This window comes from Chiroxiphia lanceolata, chromosome 2, assembly GCF_009829145.1.
Source record: "Chiroxiphia lanceolata isolate bChiLan1 chromosome 2, bChiLan1.pri, whole genome shotgun sequence".
Lineage (NCBI taxonomy): Eukaryota > Metazoa > Chordata > Aves > Passeriformes > Pipridae > Chiroxiphia > Chiroxiphia lanceolata.
In genome coordinates this window covers 15,017,190-15,040,051 of record NC_045638.1, presented here as the reverse complement: position 1 = coordinate 15,040,051, position 22,862 = coordinate 15,017,190, and positions in this window count along the sequence as shown.

The window sequence follows — 22,862 nt, the reverse complement described above, 5'->3', positions numbered from 1 at the left end:
TTCTCTCTTCTTTTTTTTTTTTAATTAATTTGACACAGTAATGGAGAGAATAATGATTGCTTTTCAGACTTTTGCTGCCCACCTGGTTTTGAGTGAAAATGGAAGTGTTGATTTAGCAAGTGTACTCCCACATGGTTGGGTTCTGGGCTTTTTTCTCTGTAAACCACAAAAAACCCCTTGAGAATGACTGAGGTATTTTTGTGAATAATCCCTTACATTGTATGGCCAGGGAGACCAGAGGCCAGAAGAGCTCAGGGGAGGCCAACTTCCACTGCAATTTGATCCCTTCATTGTTCTGTCAAAGCTGGAGAGTTTTGACCTCCAGGGCACATTATAAATCTCTGTTACTCATTCAGACTTTTGCTCTGCTGCATTCACTATGGAGAGAGTAGTGGACTCTGTGTGGTTTCAATGAAATTATTCAGCCTTCTTTAATTTTTCATACATGTGCATGAAGCACATCATATGAAAGCATTTATACCCTAGCAATACTATACAAGTAAATTCTAAAGATGTAAAAGTTTAAAATGGGTTTGATTTTACCTTCATTTACACAATCAATGCAACACAGCTTGGTACACAATTTAAAAGCACTTAATGAACATATAGGATGGCCTTACTAATTTTTGCTGCAAGGGATGCTTTCCCACTATTTTTTCTGTGTTAAGAGAGGATCTCTCTGATTATGGTAAAATGGGAAAGCGTAGTTCCATAGGCACTGTCCAAAAGACTTATCTGAAAGTTTTATGCTCCTTTTGTAGGTTGTACCTTAAAAAAATAGGTTACTCGTGCAGTTTCATGCTTGGATAACAGCAACTTGCAGATGCTCATACAGTGAGTAGAGAGGGCAGATTTCAGCCCATGAAAGATGGAGCTGCCAGTGCAGTAGGTCAGGGCGAGAATGGATGCTGTGATATGGTGGAGGGTCAGCAGTTCGAAGTGAGACAGTGTCAGAATGTCCTGTAACCATAAGAGAAGATGTTAAATAAAAGTTGACATTGGGATTTTTTTTTCTCTCTAATCATATCTACAACATCCAATTCACTAGGCATTTGTTCAGGTCAGAATGTAGATTTGTATTTCCAACAGGCTTAAGTCTGGGTGACACTTAAGTGTTCAATCTGTAGTTCTGAGTCTATGTCTCAGTGCTTGCCTCCCTTGCACTTCTTTCTTCCTCTGCTTCTCTGTTTCTCATGAGTACACACACACATGGATGCAGAGCTAGAAGCTCTATGAATTTAAGGGGTTTTTTACAGATTCTTATGTATGTGGTTTGTAAATTAGAAAAGCATCTATGTTAAAATCTGTGCTGGTTTGTTCCATTTTGTGTTAGTAAAGGTGCTAATGAAACCTACACTGAATGCTGAAAGTAAGAATTCATTCTGTTGTATTGTAGCAAGTAGTTAAAGGCCACCTGTGAGCTTGCAACAGCTGGAGTGAGTATAAAACACTATTAAAATTAATGCTTTATATAATTCATGAAAGCTAACTCTGTGACATCTGACAGATTTACCTCATTATAGGCCAGATCTACCATATTTCTTGTTGCTGACCTTAGTCTGTAGTGTCCCACTGAAGACCACAGGGACAATTCTTAGATGAAGGTATTGCTGAAGCAGGCAAAACCCCTCTACTGAGAAATTCAAATTTTTAGGGACATGGAATGCTGAGGCGATTCATGCTTTTTGCGGGTTCATGGAATAATCTAAATTTAATAAATGGAGCAGTTAATCAATAGTTCCTGCAGTGACTTTGCAGTCAGTGGATCACTTCAGCAGACATATTTTGTAACAGCAGGAGTTCATAGAAGGCATTATCAGGGAAACCAACCAGCAAGGAGTTTAAGTAGTCTAATCCTGAGGTAACAAAGGCATGAATAACCATTTCAGGCTCTGGATCAGATACAACTGGCTGCAGAATGGTGATATTCTTTAAGCGTGCCCAGCAGGATTTGGATTGAACCCAGGAAATAAACCAAAACCCTAGGCAAATTACTATTAAAATACAGACAACATCAAAGGCAAAAGCAAGGAAATAAAAGATTGAAAGAAATGTTTTGGTGCAAGGATAATTTATTTTTATTTTATCAACCTTTGCACATAAGAAGATTTTTCGTTTTCCAGAAGTGCACTTTTGACAGCCATGATTATGTTAATATCAACCCACATTTTTCTCTTCCACTGAGACTTCCTTCTGTTAGTTGAACCATTAAATGTTTCTGCATTACTGAGTCCAGGTTTTCTTTTGTTGTTCATTGGGGTTTTTTTTCCTTTTTTCTTCCTCTTAAAAGTCCTCTTGACATTAAGAGGAATGAGAGAGAAGGCAACCAGAAGAGTAGAAAGATAAAATTTATTTTGCCTGTTACTGAGACAGAAAAGATAAGTGACTTTATTAAAAATTTTTGTCCGGAGAGAAATACAGATGGTTAAAAGTAGAATTGCCTGTTAGTATAGGAGTTCTCCCAAAGGACACTCAAGGTAGTATCCCTTAAAGTCAATCACATCATATGACCCTAATTACAGGTAAATATAATCAAAAGTTCCAGACCAAGGGCCAAACATGGTGTGGTGCTTCTCTGGCTCAGCTGCTGAGGGGCTCTTAGGGAGACTGAAACATGCCATGTTGCTGGGATGCTATTCATAGAATCATAGAATCATAGAATCATAGAATCATAGAATCATAGAATCATAGAATCAGATGGGTTGGAAAGGACCTCTGAGATCATCAAGTCCAACCCTTGATCCACTAGCACCACAGTTGCTAGACCATGGCACTAAGTGCCATGTCCAGCCTCATCTTAAAAACCTCCAGGGACAGAGAATCCACCACTTCCCTGGGCAGCCCATTCCACTGCCTGATTACCCTCTCTGTAAAGAATTTCTTTCTAATGTCTAACCTAAATCTCCACTGGCACGGCTTAAGGCCATGCCCTCTTGTCCTACTGCTGATTGCCTGGGAGAAGAGACCAAACCCCACCTGCCTACAACCAGGTAGTTGTAGAGAGTGATTCCTCCCTCTCTCCACACTATCTGGGCCCTGTTGTCTGAATTTATTGTAACAGCTCTTCAAGACATGAACCACCTTCCTTTAAGTCTCTGTTCCATTCCTGCCACAAGTGAGACTCAGATAGTCACATAATCCTTTAACTGCCACTGTGAAACAAATAATTCATAAGATAAACATGCTTTCAGTTTAAGCAGTTCAGTAAGCTGTAACACTCTCATTTCTGAATAAAGGCAGTTCAGGAAAGATTCTCATGTGCCAGGCTCCAGCTTTCTTATGCATCCACCCAGAAGAACCTAATATATACAAAAGGGATTAATAATTTCTCATTAAGTTGGGGCAAGTGCAATATCACTTATAATTGTATGAAGGTATCTCCAGTTTCCACCTATTATAAGATGCCAGATTGAAGGATTTTGTTACCAAACCACCTATTTTATATTTCCGCTTAAAAACACACTGGAGGTTTTGCTAAATTCTGACTGTCAGAACAAAGGGTCAAAGCTTAGTGCACATGCATAAATATGCTACTCTGACACCTTTTATTTATTTTGGTATGCAGTTACTTTCTTCTATTTGTCTCACATCTGCCACTCAACACAACTATTAAATAAGTGTAAAATCAAAACAAGGAATCCCTTTTCTTCACTCTGCTGGCAGTATGCCCTAATTTAACTTCTTCTTCTTCTTTCCTCTAGTGAGGAAATAGGAAAACCTTTTTATTAATTTTCTGTTTTGAGCAAAGGAAATAGGCTGACTTCATTGGCACGTATTTACTGATATCAGAGTTAAGTTCTAGAAACCGTCATCCACATCATCCCTGAAGTCCATTTCCTAACTGAATTTTAGCTTTGGATGTTTCTGAATAAATAGACATTAAACCCCTTCCATTTTTTCCATGGTAGGCAATAGGCAGAATTCAGAAGAAGACAAATTCTTTATCATGTTAAGAGTATAAGCCCCTCAAAAGTAAAACAAGGTCTTGAAACCCACTGTCTAACAAGAAGTCCCATGGTTTGCAAATTTGGCAAGCATTTCATGCTAAATCAGATTAGCTAAATTTCCACAGTGAACTATGCTATGTAACTTTCTGTGACACACCAACAAAAGACATTTCTGTGAATAAACACTGATTTGACAGGAAGTTAGATAAATCCACTCCAACAACTATCTTTGGCATTCCAAACAAAATGGGAACATTTAGAGAAAAAGTGAAAAAAAATCCGCAATTACACATAGGTCCAACAAGATGCAAAACTTTACCATAGCTGACCTGGTGCTACAGAGCTTTTGCAATTTACAGGAGTGAAGTCAAGCACAAAGGGTGGAGCTCAGAGGGACAGTGCCCTGAATACCAACATCAGTCAGTGCTCAGCACGCAAACCTCTCTTTGCTCTGGACAACCATCCCTTATGTTTGCTGGGCAGCACTTCCAAAACCCTCTGCTCCTTGGAAGTTACAGTACAAATAGGTTTTTCCAACTCTTGTGGTTTAACCCCAGCTGGCAACTAAGCCACTGGGATTAACCACACAGACACTCACTCACCCTTTCAGCAAGATGGGGAAGAAAATAGGTGTAAAAGTGAGAAAACTCATGGATTGAGATAAAGACAGTTTAACAGATAAAGCAAAAGCTGCACACACAAGCAAACTGGAACAGGAAATTCATGCACCACTTCCCATGGGCAGGCAAGTGTTCAGCCATTTCCAGGAAAACTGGGCTCTATCACATGTGACAGTTACTTGTGAAGACAAATGCCATAATTTTGAACATCCCCCTTTCTTCTTCTCCCAGCTCATATGCTGAGCATGACATCACATGGTGTGGGATACCCCTGCAGTCAGTCAGGGCAGCTGTTCCAAATGTTTCCCCTCTCAGCACCTTGTGCAGATATATCGTGTTAGGTTTTACCTTAGCAGATACCTAAACATGCTTATACCTACCTGTGCTTCCAGGCTGCGTCCACAGAATATGCTCTTCTACAGAGTATTTGAGTGTTAGCCTGAATTCTAGATACTCACATGGTGTTAGCCCGGGTGCCTCCACATGACATGGCATTCTGCAATTTAACATTACCCTAATTTCCTGTCCTTTACTACAGAGCTCTATCAGGCATCAAGGGTTGGGCCAAGGGCAAGCTGAGAAGGTTCACAGGAAAAATAGTCTCCTGGGACCCATCCTTCCCCAGCCTCATCTGTGTCACTGACAGGAAACTCAGATTTATGGATGTGAATATATGAAAAAGAAAAGATATCTTGTTGTTTATAAAATTACTGATTAAAGGATTTCCCTTTCTTAATTAGAAAATAAATAAATATTTGAAGTGAACAGATGCAAACAAGTACCCTCAAACTAATTCACTTTGGCTAATCAATTCCAGTCAGAAAATAAATTCATGCAAATCTAACTCTTCACATGAACACATCTTTTCAGTGACATGCTCATGAGGTCATTTGTCTCAGTTTAATAAATCAGGCAGTTCTTGCAGCCTACTCACCAACATCAACCTCTTTAATCAACAGTTCATTTGCTTCATGGAGGAAAGTTATCCTCCACATGACTGCTATTTTCTGATTAAGAGTATGCTGAAGATGTTGAATACAGGATACAGATGAATTTCAAGAAGGGCTGGTGTTTATTCTTCCCAGTGAAGCATGCTAGAAGGCTTCCCTTATACCCTGAAATATTGTGCTTTTGTCTAGTAATTCCATGTCAACAAAGCACAGGTAATGTAATTTTTAACACATGAATGCTTGGAAAACAAGTGATCGAGAACCAGCCAGGAAATCTGAGAATGTGAGCATGTGTTGCTTTGCATTGAAAGTCATGAAGACAAAGTTAATATATCTTTATTGATATGTGAAATAAATTGAAGTTTCTTATCCTATTTGTGCAATGAAATCCACTGATCTAGTAGATTAAACCATACAGACATTTTATGAGTTCATGACTTGAAATCCTTGAAATTTTACAGATTTTGTTGGTGGAAATGTTAAAAAAAGTAGTAAAAAAAGAGGGTAAAGGTCTGAAGTTCAGCTTTCCCCACTGAAATCAGTGGTGACTTTGCTATTGGTTTCCATACATCAGCCTCAGAATTTTGCTGATGCTCAGAAGGTATAAACAATCTGCAAGATGTTGCTTTTCAGCCAAGCCAATCATACGACCAATTATTTTTATGGGCAAGATCTCATCCTATGGTAAAAATTGTCATAGTCACTTTTCAGACTTGTGAACCTCAGTGCTGATTGCATCCCGGATACATCCTAAGTTGAAAGGTGTTTGCTCCACTCCAGTCTGCCCTTTACACACTGGTGTCCCCCAGGATGGTGTGTTCAGAGGACACTGTGGCACTGAAGCCCAGCAATTTAAACATGACCTACCCCTTTTTCCTTCCACTGGTAGAGAAAACCTGTTTGCAAGTCAAAGGTTGTTTTCTTTAACCAGTTCCAGTGTATGTGAGCCAATCGTCAATGTATGGTGTTTATTTTGGTCTTGTTTAATTGTGTGGGGTCTTTAAATTTAGACTCTGAGAGGTTTTTCAGAAGTTTAACTCTTCATTTTCAGAGCTGCTACAGACTGAGTTGTAAAAGCAACCCTTGGAGAGAAAGTGTAGTTTTGAGCTCAACTATTAATTCAATATGCAAACAAACCTGATTAAAGATGATATCCAAAGAGGAAAAAGCATAACTTGCTTTTAATTTTCATTGACTTGGAGTTTGCACTCAAACACTTTCCACAGTATGTCATGAAGAATATTAACTGTGTGTATAGCCTTCAAAGCAAAATACATGCTGTCATATAGCCCTGATCCCAATTACCGGGTCCGTATTGTAGGTATTTGTTGCACGTTCAGTTACTCATTCCTTTGGGACTTTCAAGAAGGCAAGAAAGTATCACTTTAAAAAACTCTTTCAAAATCTAATGTCTTATACTTGCCTTACACTTGTTTCACTATTCAGTTGCTATGAGATTCAAAACAAAAATTCAGAAAGTTCCTGTGATGCAGAAGATTAATAACTGGAGAACTCCTTTACTAGAAGGAGCAAAAGGGGGAGAAATCCAATGGATTATTGTTCATGTGCATGCAAAAGTTAAAAATCAGAAAACTGCAATATAAACTGTTTAAACCAAAAAAAAAAAGACAAAACCATATAATGTTGTCTCTAAGTGTTAAAATCTGATTTAGAACTGAAAGAGAGTGATGGTAATTCTTGATAAAAGAGATTCAGGTATTCTTCCAAACTATATTACTGTAATAACTGGAGGCTGCAGTAAGAGTTTAGTCTTCTATTGCTCTAAACACTCCACTGAAAAACAAGCAAGTTAAAAATAATCTGTGCTTCAGAAAGTGTGTTTGGGCTGGTTTGGCCTGTAGACACAGATGAAACAGATGATAACACAGAGTGGAAAAAGGGAGAATGAAAAGAGGAAAAGTGGGGGTTAAATACATAAAAATGAACATATGGCTAAAACTGATTGCAACAATAGTTTAAGCTCACCTCTTGCTGAATTCCTTAGTCTTTCATTTCCTGGTTTACGAAGGAAAAGGAAATAATGAGAATACAATGAATAATGCATATTCGTATGTCAGCCTGAGAGTACAGAATAGTGCTTTTGCTAATTTGTAATTTAACAATATTCTGTGGAATGAACAATGAGATTCTCTTAGTCAGGAGTCTGGCTCTGAGTCATTCTGAGACATGCAAGCTCACAAGTCAGCTTTCTCTTCAATTTTTGGGAAAGTCCTTCTGCTCCCAGACATTAGAAGCTCTAGTACTCAGCAATTAAGAACACTGCTGAGCTTTCACAGAAGTAAATTCATGATCAGTTCTTGGGTTTTGTCGACAGATTTGTACATATAAAAGAGTTCTTAATGGGAGACTACACTGAACTGTCCATTTAAGAGAGATTATAATGAACAAGTGGAAAATGCGCAGGTAAATAGCAGCAGTAATAAAAGGCAAGCTTGTTATGCAAATAAGTTTTAGTTTAAAAGTTTCCATTTCTTTTAAAGTAGATTAAAGTTTCAGAGCCATTTTTAATACTTAATTTTCTAATTTTAGTCTAACTGAAATAACTAGATGTAAGTTGACTTTCTGCTTTTAATTTACTTTTATTCTCTCTTCCTCGTGTGAGACAAAGTAAGAAAAAATTATTGCGAGATAATTTCATCACAATTTAAAATGAAAACATGAAATATTTTTTTCAAATTCGATTAGTGAAGGTCTTCAACATTAAAAAAATTAAAAAAAACCCAAAAGAACTGCACGAAACCAAGCAAAACCAACACATGTTCATCCAGAAAAACATGCTGTCAAAACTTAGTTTTCCAACAAATTCTCTGTCTTGGCAAAGTCAGAGAACTCATATCAATCTTCACAACCCAGAATCACAGAATCACACAGAATGGGTAAGGTCAGAAGGGGCCACTGAATATCATCTAGTCCAACCTCCCCACTCTAGCAGGAATTCCTGTAGCATTTTACTCAGGATTGTGTCAAATATTTTTTGAGCATCTCCAGGGCAGACTTCACAACCTTACTGGACAATCCGTTCCAATGCACGGTCACCCACACAGTAAAGAATTCCTTCTTCATATTCAGGTGAAACTTCCTGTGCCTCAGTTTTTGCCCACTGCCTTTTGTCCTACTGCTTGGCATCACCAAGAAGATCCTGGCTCCATCCTCTTGACACCCTCCCTTCAGATACTTATAGACATAGATGAGGTCTCCTCTCATCTGTCTCTTTTTGAGGCTGAAAAGGCCCAAATCCCTCAGCCTTTCCTCATAAAAGACATTCTCCAGTTTGCAAATCATCTTCATAACCCTTCACTGGACTCACTCAGGAGCTCCATGCCTGTACTGAGGAGCCCAGAACTGGACACAGCACTCCAGATGTGGCCTCACAGGGCTGAGTGGAGGGGCAGGAACACCTCCCTTGACCTGCTGGCACTGCTCTTCCTGGTGCACCCCAGGATACCATTGTCCTTCTTGGCCACAAGGGCACCACTGCTGGCTCATGGACAGCTTGTTACCCTGAAGGACCCCCAGGTCCTTCTTCACAGAGCTGCTTTCCAGCAGACCAGCTCCCAGCCTGTGCTGGTGCCTGGGGTTATTCTTCCCCAGGTGCAGGACTCTGCATTTGACTTTGTTGAATTTCAGACAGTTCATCTCTGCCCATCTCTCCAACCTGTTGAGGTCCTTCTGAAAAGCTGCACAGCCCTCTGGAGTATCGACCACTCCTCCCACGAAACAAAGTGCCAGGCTCGCCTGATTAAAGAGTGGTGTGGGAAGACTTACACAAATGGCAATACCTGTGGTCAAAGAAGAATCAGGCAAGGAGCTGGGAGGGGACAGGACCTTGAGATGTTTGTAATGCACCCCAGAACCAGCTTCTAATATGAATTTCTGTGCTAAGAAATGTGTGCAGATGATCAAAGTGATTAGCTGCAGAGCATGTCCCACAGTGCTTTGTGCCTCCCATTCATCCCATATCCAATACAGATCAGCTACAGATTAGCCCAAATCTGGTACCTCTGTTTTCAGAAGAACACTCAGAATAAAATCTTCAACTAGTGGAAGTCACCACAAATACACTGATTGCTTTTGAATCATGCCTGCAAAGGATCTGGATGTCTAGTTTTAGTAAAGGTAGCCTAAGAATGTAATAAAAATAATTTGTATGCCTTGGTGCTAACAGACAGAACTGGTATTGTAAATGCACAGGCCTTTTGTAATAGATCACAGAACTCCTGGGGGAACACCTCCCTGGGCTGCTGCACCTCAATCTGATATAACTTTTTCAGTCCACAGAAGTTTGTTCTCTGGGTCCCAAGATTTCCATTTTGCTCTCTCTTTATATCTGTGAAAATATTACCTACGATTTGTAAGCTGCTTCTTGGTTTCCAAAAAATTCATGGTATAATACATATGCAGACTTTCACAGTGGCAGTACCACCATCCTGATGATCTCAGGTTGCAAGAGGGCACTCTTTTCTCTTGTGAGACAGACATAACTGGCAAGAGCCATGCCAAGCTTTTCTGCCTCTTGGCCTCTTGAAAGGATCCTTGGCCATAAAGATTTTTTCCATTTTTCCTATAGTGTTAGCTATATATTGCGTAGCTTCCCACAATCCCCATTATGTCACATGTATTTTCAGGTCCAAGGAGTGCCCTGGAAGGAAAAATTATGCTTTCCCTTCCCATAAAATCCCTTTCCATTCCCTTATTGAAGGCTTCTGACTGAGCTGTCTGAAATGGTACCAAACCAGCCATTTAAACACAGGGAGGCAGATGGCTGGTCACCATCTGCTTTACTGAGTAACTTCCCGGAGCACTCAGGTTTCATCCCTTTGTTCCCTCCATGGAGAAAATGCTTCCCAAGAAAGAAGAGGGCATCAAGGGCTAATGTTTGAGGAATGCAGGAGCAGGATTAATGCTTGTGGCAATTAGTTACTCAGTGGAGCTGCCTGTGCACACCAGTTTTCCTGAGGCTTGACATCACTGTATACTTAGGTATACGGGGAATTTCACTTACCTGAAAATTCTCTTTTAACCTGACCAGGACTCTAAACTTCAATAAAGTTGGACACATATATAAGAACTTGAATCTTCTAACCCTAAAGCAGTAAAATCAACTGTATCTACAAAGCCTGACTTTGAAATATAACCCTGAAATGTAACAGAAATAAACCAAGTAGAGAACAACCTCACTTTGAGCCCAAGAGAAGTTAAAATCCCTGATCTCTCACTACCTTCCTAATTGCCATGCAATGGTAGGTCCCTCATGATGTGCACAATCTGCTAAAAGTGATGAACTTGCAACACATTGAAAGTGCCTTTCTGGAATGCACACATAGAACTTATAATATCCATTATATGCCTCCTTCATGAACAAGTAAACTGTAGTTAAAGGCATTATACATACTTGCTATGTAATTACATTAATCAGAGAGAGCTGCTTCCCTGCATTTCTCTGCTGTTGCCATGGCAGCATCCCCATGTTTGCAAAGTGCAGGGCACCCGCTCTTAATTATACTTACAAAGCAGTTACATTTCAAAGGAACACAATAAATACACAGTTGAAGTAAGGATGCTGCACAGAAGTGATATGAACAAATACATTTTTATCACGTCTCCATCTCATGCACACTTCACACCCATTACTAGAGCATTCTGCCTCATTCCAAGGTTCCTTTTGTTCATTTACAGAAAACTCCACATTTTTGTCTGCCAGAAAATGCAGTCTCTGTTGCAGGCCCCAGAGTTATCTCTGCTTCTAACCTGGGAGCTGGTTGTTAATTGAAACCAAAGCAATTGAGAAACATCTTTTCATTTGTATGGATCAAAGTGTGGCAACTGGGAATGTCCTCTTATTCTCCATCAAGCAATGTAAAATGCCATTGCTGTTCTCCACTCCCACTGGTGCCCAAGTCACTCACTCAGCAGACACCTAGTGAGCTGCCTCCCTGCTGCAGTCACCTGTCTCAGTGCCACCTTGTCAATATTGGTGACAGCGAAGGTGACACAATCAGTCTGAGGTGCCAACATGATATTGATCAAGCAGAACATATTTCGATGCGTGAACCACCAGGTTGGTGCAGCACATACCACCAGCACAGTCTTTTCTTCCTTGTGGATGAATAACATGGAAATTGCAGTTGATATGGAAATTTACATTTTTACCCCTATAAAGAAATAAGGGATTCCCTCATTCTGAAATTAATGCTCTCCCTGAAGTTGAACAGAGCTTATACAGATGCTGGATTGCAGATATGAATTATGTATTTTCTGAGGGTAGAATGTCATGCAATTTTAGTGTTATTCAAGCCACAAGGATCCATCAGGGGAGAAGTAATTAGAATATTTCAGAGACCCAGATTTACATTTCTTAAAGCTTGTGAGCAAAATGAAATTGGCTGCCTCCAATTTACAAGTCTGCAATCAAACCATGAAAAACCTGTCAGATCTCAGCTTTTGGATCTGAAACCTGGGGGGAGAAACCAGGTGTTCTGGCAAAGGATGGGCTTGCTTTGGTATCACTTGCACACAGCTAATTCTGAAATAAATATGTGCTGAGTTGTAGGGGGCACTGTGTTACAGCATGTACATGAGCAGGCATGGTAAAAGCCATTCAATCTGATTTACAAGGCAGAAGCCCTACTTTCCAACTTATTTATTTCTATTCTTAGTTTCTTTTTTCATGTGTTTTTACTTTTCACCTTGTGCATGGGAAATTGTGGTGTTCTCACCTGGGTTCTATGGCTGTCTCAGCCATAGAAAAGGAAGCAATTCTGCCTTCTTAATGAACTGTGCTCTGACTTAATTATCTGGGTGAGCGATGTGGCCTGGACATGGCTGACATATAAGGACATGTTGGCAGTAATGTTTCTTTTATTTTAAAAAGGAAAGTAATTTTACAACTTGGTCTGTGAGCTGTAGCCAGGTGCTGTATACTTTCTGGCTTTCTCTATTTGTTCTGTCCATGCAGCTGCCATGGCTCCCTCAAAATTGCAGTAACTTCTAGCTACACTTTTAGTCTCATTTGACTCTAGATTGTTGAGATGGTAGCAGAAGTCTTTGGGGTGCCATGGTGGGGCTGTGGAGTGAACAGGAGGCCACAAGACTGTTGCAAGGCAGGAGTTAGATGTTTCTTGCACTACACACTGATTCTCAGCACTGGACACAGTAGATGTATTTGCTTTGTTTATTCTGCCAGGAGAACAAAAATAATGCCATAGTGGTTTGTGCAGGCTCACATTCCCAAATCTTTCAGTCTGCAATAGTCTCCCCACAGATTTGAGAAAGGAATTATGTGATTAAGACTGATTTATCTCTATGAATAGTTGATAATACACACACATACATATGTGTATATATATAGATGTACATGTACATGTGAAGCCTGTCCCTGTATCGCCCTTATGCAGAGCACAGATGTTATACAATGTTTCCAGCTGGGAATAGAGAAGCAGGGATATGACTAAGCAACAGAGCGTGACTTATGAATAACAAATTGTGCATATTCCCAAAGATGTTTCTCTAGCTGATCTCCAAGGAGAGAAATCTTCAAAATGAATACAGTTGAGAAAACTCCCATCTTCTAGAGGATTATGAGGAGATAGTGGAGGACAAAGAGCAAACAGAAAAGTAGAGAGAATTTATTCCATAAATTTGCATTGCTCCTTGTAGGTAACTCGCCTCTGACTATGACTTCATGTGTTGATTCTCATGATTAATATGCGGGTCAAGAGTTTTCACCCAGTGCAGAGCAACAAGTGTGGTGGGACTGAACTCCAGTTTGCAGCTGAAGGCAGAAAGCAAACCCCTTGCAGGCACCACGAGGCATTTTGAGGAAGACTGAAAATCAGTAAAGTGAGACCTAGGAAGTTCTGTCTCCTGATTCTACTTGACCAGACACCTGGTGTCTACTTGACCGGACCTGCATGCAGACACCTACATCTTTGTCACCTTCCCGCTTTGCCTCTTTGGGTTGTCAGTACCTTCTGCATGAACTAGCATCTGAAGATATCAGTTTGCACAGCAAGGGCCCTGTAAAGTGGCAACATCAGCAATGCAGGCACTTATAAAATCTCTGAGCCAGTTCCTTGTCTGGAAGAAGTCGGCAGAGGTCCAGTACCACCAATAAAGCTGTGCCAGATGTCTCCTGCTGGGACTCTTGCACTTAGATTTCTCAGAGAAAAAACAACTAATTGATGATAAAATAAGAGAGGAGGAGGAAAAGCTTTTAAATGCCTGAAAGATGATTTGGAGACAGAAAAGGAAGGGCCAGGGGCAAAGAAACAAGGGCACATTTGAAATGATTCAGTAAGCTAATGGGGAAAAAGATGAAAGAAATATGACAGATAATGAGAGAAGGGTGATTATTTTCCCTCTCTTCTCTGAATCCATACTTTGTCAAAGCAATCATGACTTTCCCATGGAGACAATATAACTGCCTGATCCAAGAAGCTTCGTTTTAGACAAGACATCTGCTTGCAATTGCATCCTCTCAGCCCTGGGATCCTTGTTTGTCTTAGAGCTGATTGGATGATAATACAAGGCCATTTGTTACCTGCTGAATTTCTAAAATGCTCCCCTTGGAGTGGGTGTACCTACATGAGCACCGCAGGACAAAGGGAACTGCTGAGCTCCAGCTCTGCTGGTCAAACAACACTGGGTTAGTAAAAAGCCCTCTGCAGTTTAATTGCAAGGGGGAACATGCAGGGAAGGATGACATGAAAGGTTGGATCCAGAGTACAGCATCTCTTTGGACTGAGCTCTTAAAGTCGTGTTCTTCTCAAAGGTACAATGAGGCCAAGCCTTTCTGCTGACCTTTTCAGATGCTCACCAGTAACGCAGTCCTTTATTCCACTCAGATCAACTGTCTCGTCCATACGGGCCCTCTCTGCCATTCCCCTTCCTTGTTCCCCAGGACAGCACGATGTGATCTCATTTATTAGCCTTGTTAACAAGGTCTTGTTCTTTATCTTGACCCATTCCCTTCTGCTATCATCACAAGATTTGCTTCAGTCTGTGCATTACATAGCTTGCCATGATGTTGTTTCCCCTCATGCAGGGTAGCACCCCCTCATGTGGATGGGCTCATGCTTCCTGAGGGCAGGTGTTTGCATCCCTGAGTGACAGAAAGCTCAACATAATTCAAGGCTCTGTCCAGACCAATATGATGCTGATCTGGACAGTGAGGGCAGGGAAACTACTGCTGACTGTGCGGCTGATTGCAATCTGGGCTGGACAGGTTGTGACCAAACCAATTGTCTGTTTGTAGAAGATGCTAATAAGTTTTATGATGGGGATATAACTTTGATCTTCACTTTAAGCCTGAACATATAAACCTTAAGAAACCACCTCAAAGAAATTAAATGAACACATGTAGTTTTCCCAGGAGCAGTTCAACTCTGGACTGAGGCTAAAGTATTTGAAATCCACCACTGAAGGAGGAGAAATGCATGTTTGGACAGGCTACTGAAAGCTCCAAAAGAGCTACTACCTGATTTGGAAGGACTTTAAATATCTGAAAGATGAGCTCTGTGTATGTTTAGCATCCAATTATCCAAATAACTAAAATGAATGCACACCATAAATCTTTCCTTGATGACATTTGTGTCAGAACTGGTGATAAGAAAGCAGCACAGAGATGACAATTTGGACAACTTCCTTTTTTATGCCTCATTTCATACCTTAGACCAACTCTCTGAGCTTCCCTGCAACTGTTATCTCTGTTGAGATTTATTCACCGGCAATCAAGATTCCAGGCAATCCTGGGAACATTTACACTGATGTGTTCTCCTCTACCCACTAATCCTAATCTATGTTCATGTCTTCTCTCCAGCTCCATTGAACTGCAACTTCTTTCCTTAGGCAGGGCAGTGATTCCTCTTTCAACAAACTTTCCTGAACATGGCCACTCCGAGACTCAGCAGTGGTGAAAAAGTACCATAGCAAAGATAGCAGTGGGATATTTTTTTTTACTTGGAATTGATTTATTTCATAGAATCATTGAATAGTTTGGGTTGGAAAGGACCTTTAAAGGTCATCTAATCCCATCCCCCTGCAATAAGCAGAGACATCTTCAACTAGATCAGGTTTCTCAAAGCACCATGTAACCTGACTCTGATCCCTTCCAGTGATAGGGTGCTACAATCTCTCTGTGGAATGTGTTCCATTGCCTAACCATCCTCATCATAAAAGTTTCCTCCCAATGTCCAGTTTGAATCTGACCTCTTTTAGCTTTAAACCATAAAAAAACCCCTCTTGTTCAATCACAATAGGTCTTGCTAAAAACTCTGCCCCCATTTTTCTTATAAACCCCCTTTAAGTACTGGGAGGCTGTTAGAAAATCTCCCCAGAGCCTTCTCTTCTCCAGACTGAATAACCACAACTCTCCTAGCCTGTCATCATAGGAGTGGTGCTCCACCCCTCTGATAACCTTTGTGTCCTCCTCTGGACCTGCCCCAACAGGTCCATGTCTTTCCTGTGCTGAGGGCTACAGAGCTGGATGCAGCACTTCAGGTGTGTTGTCCCTCGAGGCGTAGTTGTACTGTGTAGCAGGCAACACAGATAACATAGGTAAGACCATGTATAGCTAACATGAACTGAACCAGCTCCAGAAGTAGCAGCTCTGCTCACGAGAAATAAATCTTAAGCACTGAGCTGGTTTCTGCGTCCCACTGTATCATATTGATTAACTTCAGGGGCTCTGAACACAACTCTCCTGCATGGCACAGGGAAGTGCTTCCCAGCCGAAGAGGGATTTCAAATAGTTCATCATAATCTGAACTGAAAAATGAGAGGGAATTTCTATGCAGCCATACGTATGAGCTATACTAAAAAAGTTTCAACACTCCAGTTTCTTTCCTATAGGGATTTTTTTTTTCTTCTTGCTTCCTTCTAACATCTAAGTATACAGGACACTAACTTCTCACAGTCTAGTGCCTCTTTGGTCACTGTTAAAGAATTAAAGAGGTCATCATCAAACACCCCAATTAGCTGTTCATGTAGCAAACAATCCATTTATTGCAAGCTGTGTCATTGAATTTTAGCACAGACAGTTAGCCTTTTGGCAACTAATAAGAGTCGTTGATTTTCTTCTATTGAAATGTTGCCTTTTTTGGTGAAAAAAGAAAGTGCATTTTCTAATCTTGGACATTTGACTGAATGCACTAATATATTATGACTTTTCTGTGCACAAACATTCTTTCTTAGCCTATGCTTTGTACTTTGAAGAGCCATTTCAGCGAAGTTTCACAAGTGTGAGTATTTTTCTTTAGTTTCATGAGAATAAGCACTGTAACACATCACTACTTTTAAGGCAGGTTTTAGAAATAAAGATGTTTGCTTTCTTGGAGTAAATGGGCACTTCTGGTTCTGTTGTTCAGTTTGGTCCAAAAGTATTACCAGCCATCCCCAGCATGATATTGACATAAGAGAAATGCAAACTCTTGTCCAGCTCAAGTGATTTTTGCGGTCCAGTGAGTAACAAGATATTACTTACCAAAAGGTCTTTTGACCTCGTTCATTTTTACCTTCTTTTCTTTGAATAAATATATTCTTCTGGTTATGAACTACCTAGTTTTTATGCAGGAAAGTCACCTTCCTGGAAAAATCTGCCAAATCCAAGTCACTTTCATCTTGCTGCCTTGGAAGTTAAGACAAATTAATGGTGTATTAACTCAGACATAAAGTTTTCACAACAGCAACCACCTCAAAGCCATTCTTCTGACTTTTCAGCAACTACAGAAATACGGTAACAAGGGCTTTGTACACACTGGCCAGGTCTCTTCCAGCTGGGAAACAAAAAAGGCCATCTGGCCCAGACACCACTGGCTGTTGGAAGAACAGCATGATGGTTTTGCAGTATGAAGAGAGCATAAAAGGGACAGGTTGTAAATTCCTCGGAGATGGCACAGGGGAAGACCTTTTCACTTATGAGATGGTGTTAAACAGGTTAGTTGCATAACCCATGCTTTTCCCAGGACCTCTGCTGAAGCAGCGATCCAATCTTGAAGCAGCATCCTGCCACGTTAGCAGATGGACATGAGTAAGACAGCCAAGAGAGAAGGAAAAAATGGATGCTTACAGGGAAATCACATAAAGGGACTTCATCCCAACTGAAGGATGTAGACGCTGTTAACAAATTCATATACCGCAGAGGAGAGACATAATTATAATATGACTGCACATAAGCAAGGAACTAGGATGAAGACCTCAGCAACCAAAGAGCATGTTTATATAGTATGAATCACCAGCAGACATCTACTCTTGTTCATGAAAGCATGTTCATTACTCTTTGTGGATAACACGTGTCTTGTCATAAGAAGAGGCTTAGATGAGATACCTTACCACCCAAGTTAGTATATTATCCTTACTGAGACCAAAAATAACTCTGTGCTGCTACTCAGCATGAATATAGCCACCAAAATCTTCCTCTAAACTGGCAGAAAAACGCCTGAAACTTCTCAGTACCAAAAGCTCGGCTCTGCAGCCTCTGTAATACAAAGAATATTGCTGAGGGCTTCTAAGTATGCACTGTAAGTAAAATGGTAGAATTTGTTTGTCAACAGTAGTGTCCAATCTGCCGATTTCAGTCAGCTGCTATCTGTGGATAATATAAACTGCTCTCCTACTGCAGTAACAATATTGATAAATAGTTCTAATAAAATCATATGTTTTGCCACTGAAACCCACCTTTGTATATTTTTGTGTGTTTATTAGGAGCTGTGAGGTTTACAGGGCAAGCATTTTATCTTGTCAGCTTTGCTGATAGATCTGAGATTCATTGGGCACAGATGCTCTTCCTGAAGAATCTCTGTTCTGCCCTAGCTGGTAATCCCACCACTTCTTCTCTGTTTTTTCTTGATATGTGTATATTCATTTGCAACAGTGAATGCTAGGATAGTTTTTAGTGTTGGTTATAGAATCACAGAGTCCTTTGGGTTTAAAGGGGCCTTAAAGGTCATGTAATTCCAACCCCCAACTAGATGGTCTTTAAGATTCCTTACAAACTAAACCACGTTATGATTCTATATCAGCAGTCAGTACTTCTGAAGCCTTCTTGTATATGTGCTTGAGAGCCCCTGCCAAAAGCAGCTAATGGAGACAAGAACTTTTATTTGAGTGCAAGTTTAATAATGTTTCAGGGAACAATGCAGACAGGTTGGATGGAATTGCTATCTACAGCTCTGTTCAAGGAGAGGATACAAAAATTTGCAGAATAATCTAGATATTAAAGATGCTCCATTTGAATACCTGGGATAAGCCCAATTTTTAAGGGTTGTTGACTTTCAGTTTCTGAGAATCCAGACTTCACATGATTAAAATGGGTCCCAATGAGCAGAACGATCCAAGCATTAACATCTCTTTTGTCAGTTCAAGCTATATCTTGCTGTTATATCTTACCCAGTCTTAGAGCCTTTTCTGACTCCCACTGCTAAATAGACTGCAGCAAGCATTTTCTACTCTGCTTTTAATAGTATCCACTGCTTGCAAAAAGATTTAATCTAACAAAGTGCTTAAGCTTGCACATGCCTACAAACATGTAAGTAATTCTGTTGAAGTCAAGAAAGAATAGAACATACTTTAAGTCAATACGGAGCGAGACCTTTTGCTAGATCAGGCTCACAAAGGCTGCTGCTGAGGCAGACTAGGAGATAACTGGTATTGCTCAGACACATCCTACAGCTGGAACTGCTGTTGCGGGGGCAGTCCTCTCTGGTATGATCAGAGGTAAGTTAAAGTTAAGGTAAGAAAAGATTTGTGTCAATGTGAAGATTGACTTGGAGGATGAGATTTTTTAATTTTTATTTATGCCTTAGGCTGGTCCCATGGAAGGGATAAGGCAGATCAGGGCTGATGCTGCAATACTGCCCTTAGCTTGAAAGCAGAAATCTCTCTGTGGCACCTTTGTTCCCTCCATGGAGCAGAGCATCTTAAGAGCATCCAGAGGGCTTGCTGCTAAGGTGCTGAGAATCTGGGCACCTGAAACAAGGATCAGAAGACAGTAGAGACAACAGAGCTTCTAAAATTACATGCTTCAGTGCCTGTGTCTTTTATGGATGGATCCAGCCCTCATGTAACTGGCTGTTGGCTTTTTTCTACAAATTAATGCGTGTGTTTCCTGGAATGGTCACTACCAAAACAAGACAATAATTCTGTCTCTGTGTCAAGTCTCTCACTGCTGAGCCTACCAAGAAAGGGTGACAGCTGTGACTTCTGTAGTTTGTGCTGTGTAAGAATTTGAGCTGCACTTGTCAGCTGACAAGTAAAAACTGTTTTTGCTTGTGGTGAACCTGGGATAGTCTAGAGATGACTAATTCACAAAAGATTCTATAGTCCACTATCCCGAACTCTTAGAGACTTAGTCACCTCAAAACTATGTAGTTACTTTTCCTTCCCCAAAACACCTCAGACACACACTTCTAAGCTCTGGTATCACTTATTAAATAATGCAAACCCCTCATCCCTGATGGGTGATAGTCTGGAAAAAAACAACTGATAACAGTACACTGAGACCTTTGGTTATGTTTTGTTGTGAAAGTTGCTGTTTGGAGAGTCCAGCATCCCTCACTGAAGACTCAGAAGAATTAGAACTTCCTCACCAGGGCTGGGACTACAGAAAAGCCCTGGGAATGTGGTGCTGATGCAGGGCGTAGCAGTCCCCACACTGGTGGTAAAGTATTGTGATGTTAGTCACTGGCAAAGGGGAGGGCAAACAAACAAGAAGAAATTCAAAGAGAGCATCAAACCACTGTAAGCAACCTGAATTATGCAGGAATAATAGAGTGAGTACCAAGAGATTTGGATATGAAAATTACTGAAAAATATATAGCAACATCTGTCTTTTTTCTGTATCAGACTTGAAGCAGAGTTGGGAAACCTGTTTGGATGGCATGCCAGGCAAAACAAAACATTCCCTATCCCTCAAAGAAAATGAATACAGAAGAATGTCGCTCACTATTTCTCCTGTTCTGCAGCATTAACCCTTTCAGACTTGCTTATACATTTTTGCGGTCTTACAAATTCAGAGGAAGCAGCAGTAGCCCCACCAGCAGTGCTGATTCAGCTCAACTGGGAGCTGAGACAGCCAGCATGAAGTTGCCAAGGAGCAGGCAACCTGGTGCCAACAAGTCAGAAGCCTCTTTTTTATCACTATGAAATATTTCCAACCCAGGATAAGCACCAAAACCCATCCTGAAACAGTGGTCAGCAAACATGGTAATGGATGAGATATACTGTCAGTGCCAGAAACCATGTGGCCACTGGGATGCTGCCATCCAAGCTCCAGGATCATCACAGTTCAGTCAGAAAATGTTCCTGTTTGGTCCCATTGTTGCAGCTCCAAGCACAGAAATTGCTCTAGGAGACCAGAGAGGTGGTGCCTGCTCTACCTCTCACATTTTTCCAATAAAATTCATTAAGTAAAGGCTGTAGCAGTGCCTCCTCCTCAGCTGATTCTGCTTTTCTCTTTAGCAACCAACCACCCATAATCTGAAGGGTGAGGTTTAGCCCTCTGGAGGAAGCTGTGCCAGGTTCTCAAAGGCACGTGTGGGGCACACGGGTATCTCACAGGCACCTCTGCACTGTGCTCATCTGTAAAGATGCCAGGAAGCAAACCACTGTCCAGATTACGTTACTGGAGCCACAGATAACAAAGCAAAATTTATAAGCTAATAGTCAAGTTGCCCAGGACAATGTCATTACTGTAAACCAATTATGGTTTCTAAAAGATACTTCATAAAGAGATGGATTGAACATGTTCTGAGGATTTTGGCAAAAACATGAGAAGATTTGGTGTCCTTTATTTTTTTAACCTTTTGCTTTCTTTTCTTCTTTTTTTTAATAAATTTTTTAAGTCTCATTTCATTTCTCTGCCTGAAATACATTAGTTTCTATGGAAACATTGTAGTCATTTATGTGGAGAGTGTTTTCTGACATCCATATGTGGAGTATAAAGACAAGTTATGTCATCGTTGTGAAATGTAGGCATTTATGTGATGCTTATCAAGGTTCAGCAAGAGAGAAGATACCTTTAGTCTGTTATATAACAGATGCAAAATTCCAGGTACAGGGAGGAAACAACAAGCTGAGCTGCAGAATTTAACACATGCAATCAATACACAATTGATAGCCACACTGAAAAAGAATGTGGGATTCACTTAATATTTTTATTTTGCATATTTGGCACGACCATGCCTGTTTTCACTGTGTAGAGCAACACTGAAACTCAGTGAATTAATTACAATAGAGTATAATGATGTAACTCATCCTTCCTGTGATGACATTCAATACCACTGAAGAAAAGATAAAGGAAACAATCATGCTGTTTCTTCTTTCATGGAAAAGAGAAAATTATCTTGTGACACAATGTGTAAATAACAGAACCATTGGCTTTGTAAGTATTTCATTCAGGAACATAAACCAAGCTTCCAGCAAGTGATACTTGTTTCTTATGTTTTAAACAGGCTTTTATGAAACTACATTTCATATCTTCTGAAGGGTTAGTAAAACCCTCCATATTTGAAGTATTTTTAAAAAAGTTATCCTGTGTCAGTCTAGGATGCTTAAAGAGTAAAATTATTACTGTATCTTGGGCACAATATAGAGCTAGAATGTACCCACACAAATCCTTTGGCTGGTATGTCAGAATTGCAGTTTAGGAGGTAGCACTCTGCTCATTGAAATTACCATAGTGTTGCTTCTTATGCATCTTTAACTTTTGATTCTTCATATTCAGAACCGTAATTTGACAATTTGTTACGATTTTTCCCATTAATTTCCTCTATAAAGACATGGAAATCAGCTTCCTTGAATAAACCTCTGCAATGCAAATTAAACTGCAACGGGAATATTAACCTCTGATGTACAAATCAGGTTGTGTTGCATGTACTACAACAGTACTAAGAGAGAGCAAAAAGCTGTAACACTATGATAGGTAGGATGAATGAAATCTAGCAAGCAGCTGAAACCAGCAGAGTTATTTGCCAAGAAGATATAACAATACAGGTAATGTTATCACTTATTATGGATGACACAAAGAAAAATATACTTTCTCGTACCCCTCCAGTTGATGCATGTGATTCTATGTACTCTTTCTTTTTTAAAAATATGTAGATTTCAAACGTATTTGATGAATCCTGCCTCATAGGAAGAGTCATATTTTCTCTAAGAACACCATTAGGAATGACACAAGCTTCTCTGCTATCCACATTTCCCTGTCAGACCACCTTCAAGTGCCCTTCTAGTCGATTTAGTAAGGGCTGCCAACCCTGTCAGCAGCTTGAGATGACTAGACAATTGTCATGATGGTTCATGGCATGACAGTTCCATGGCTCCTGGAGCAT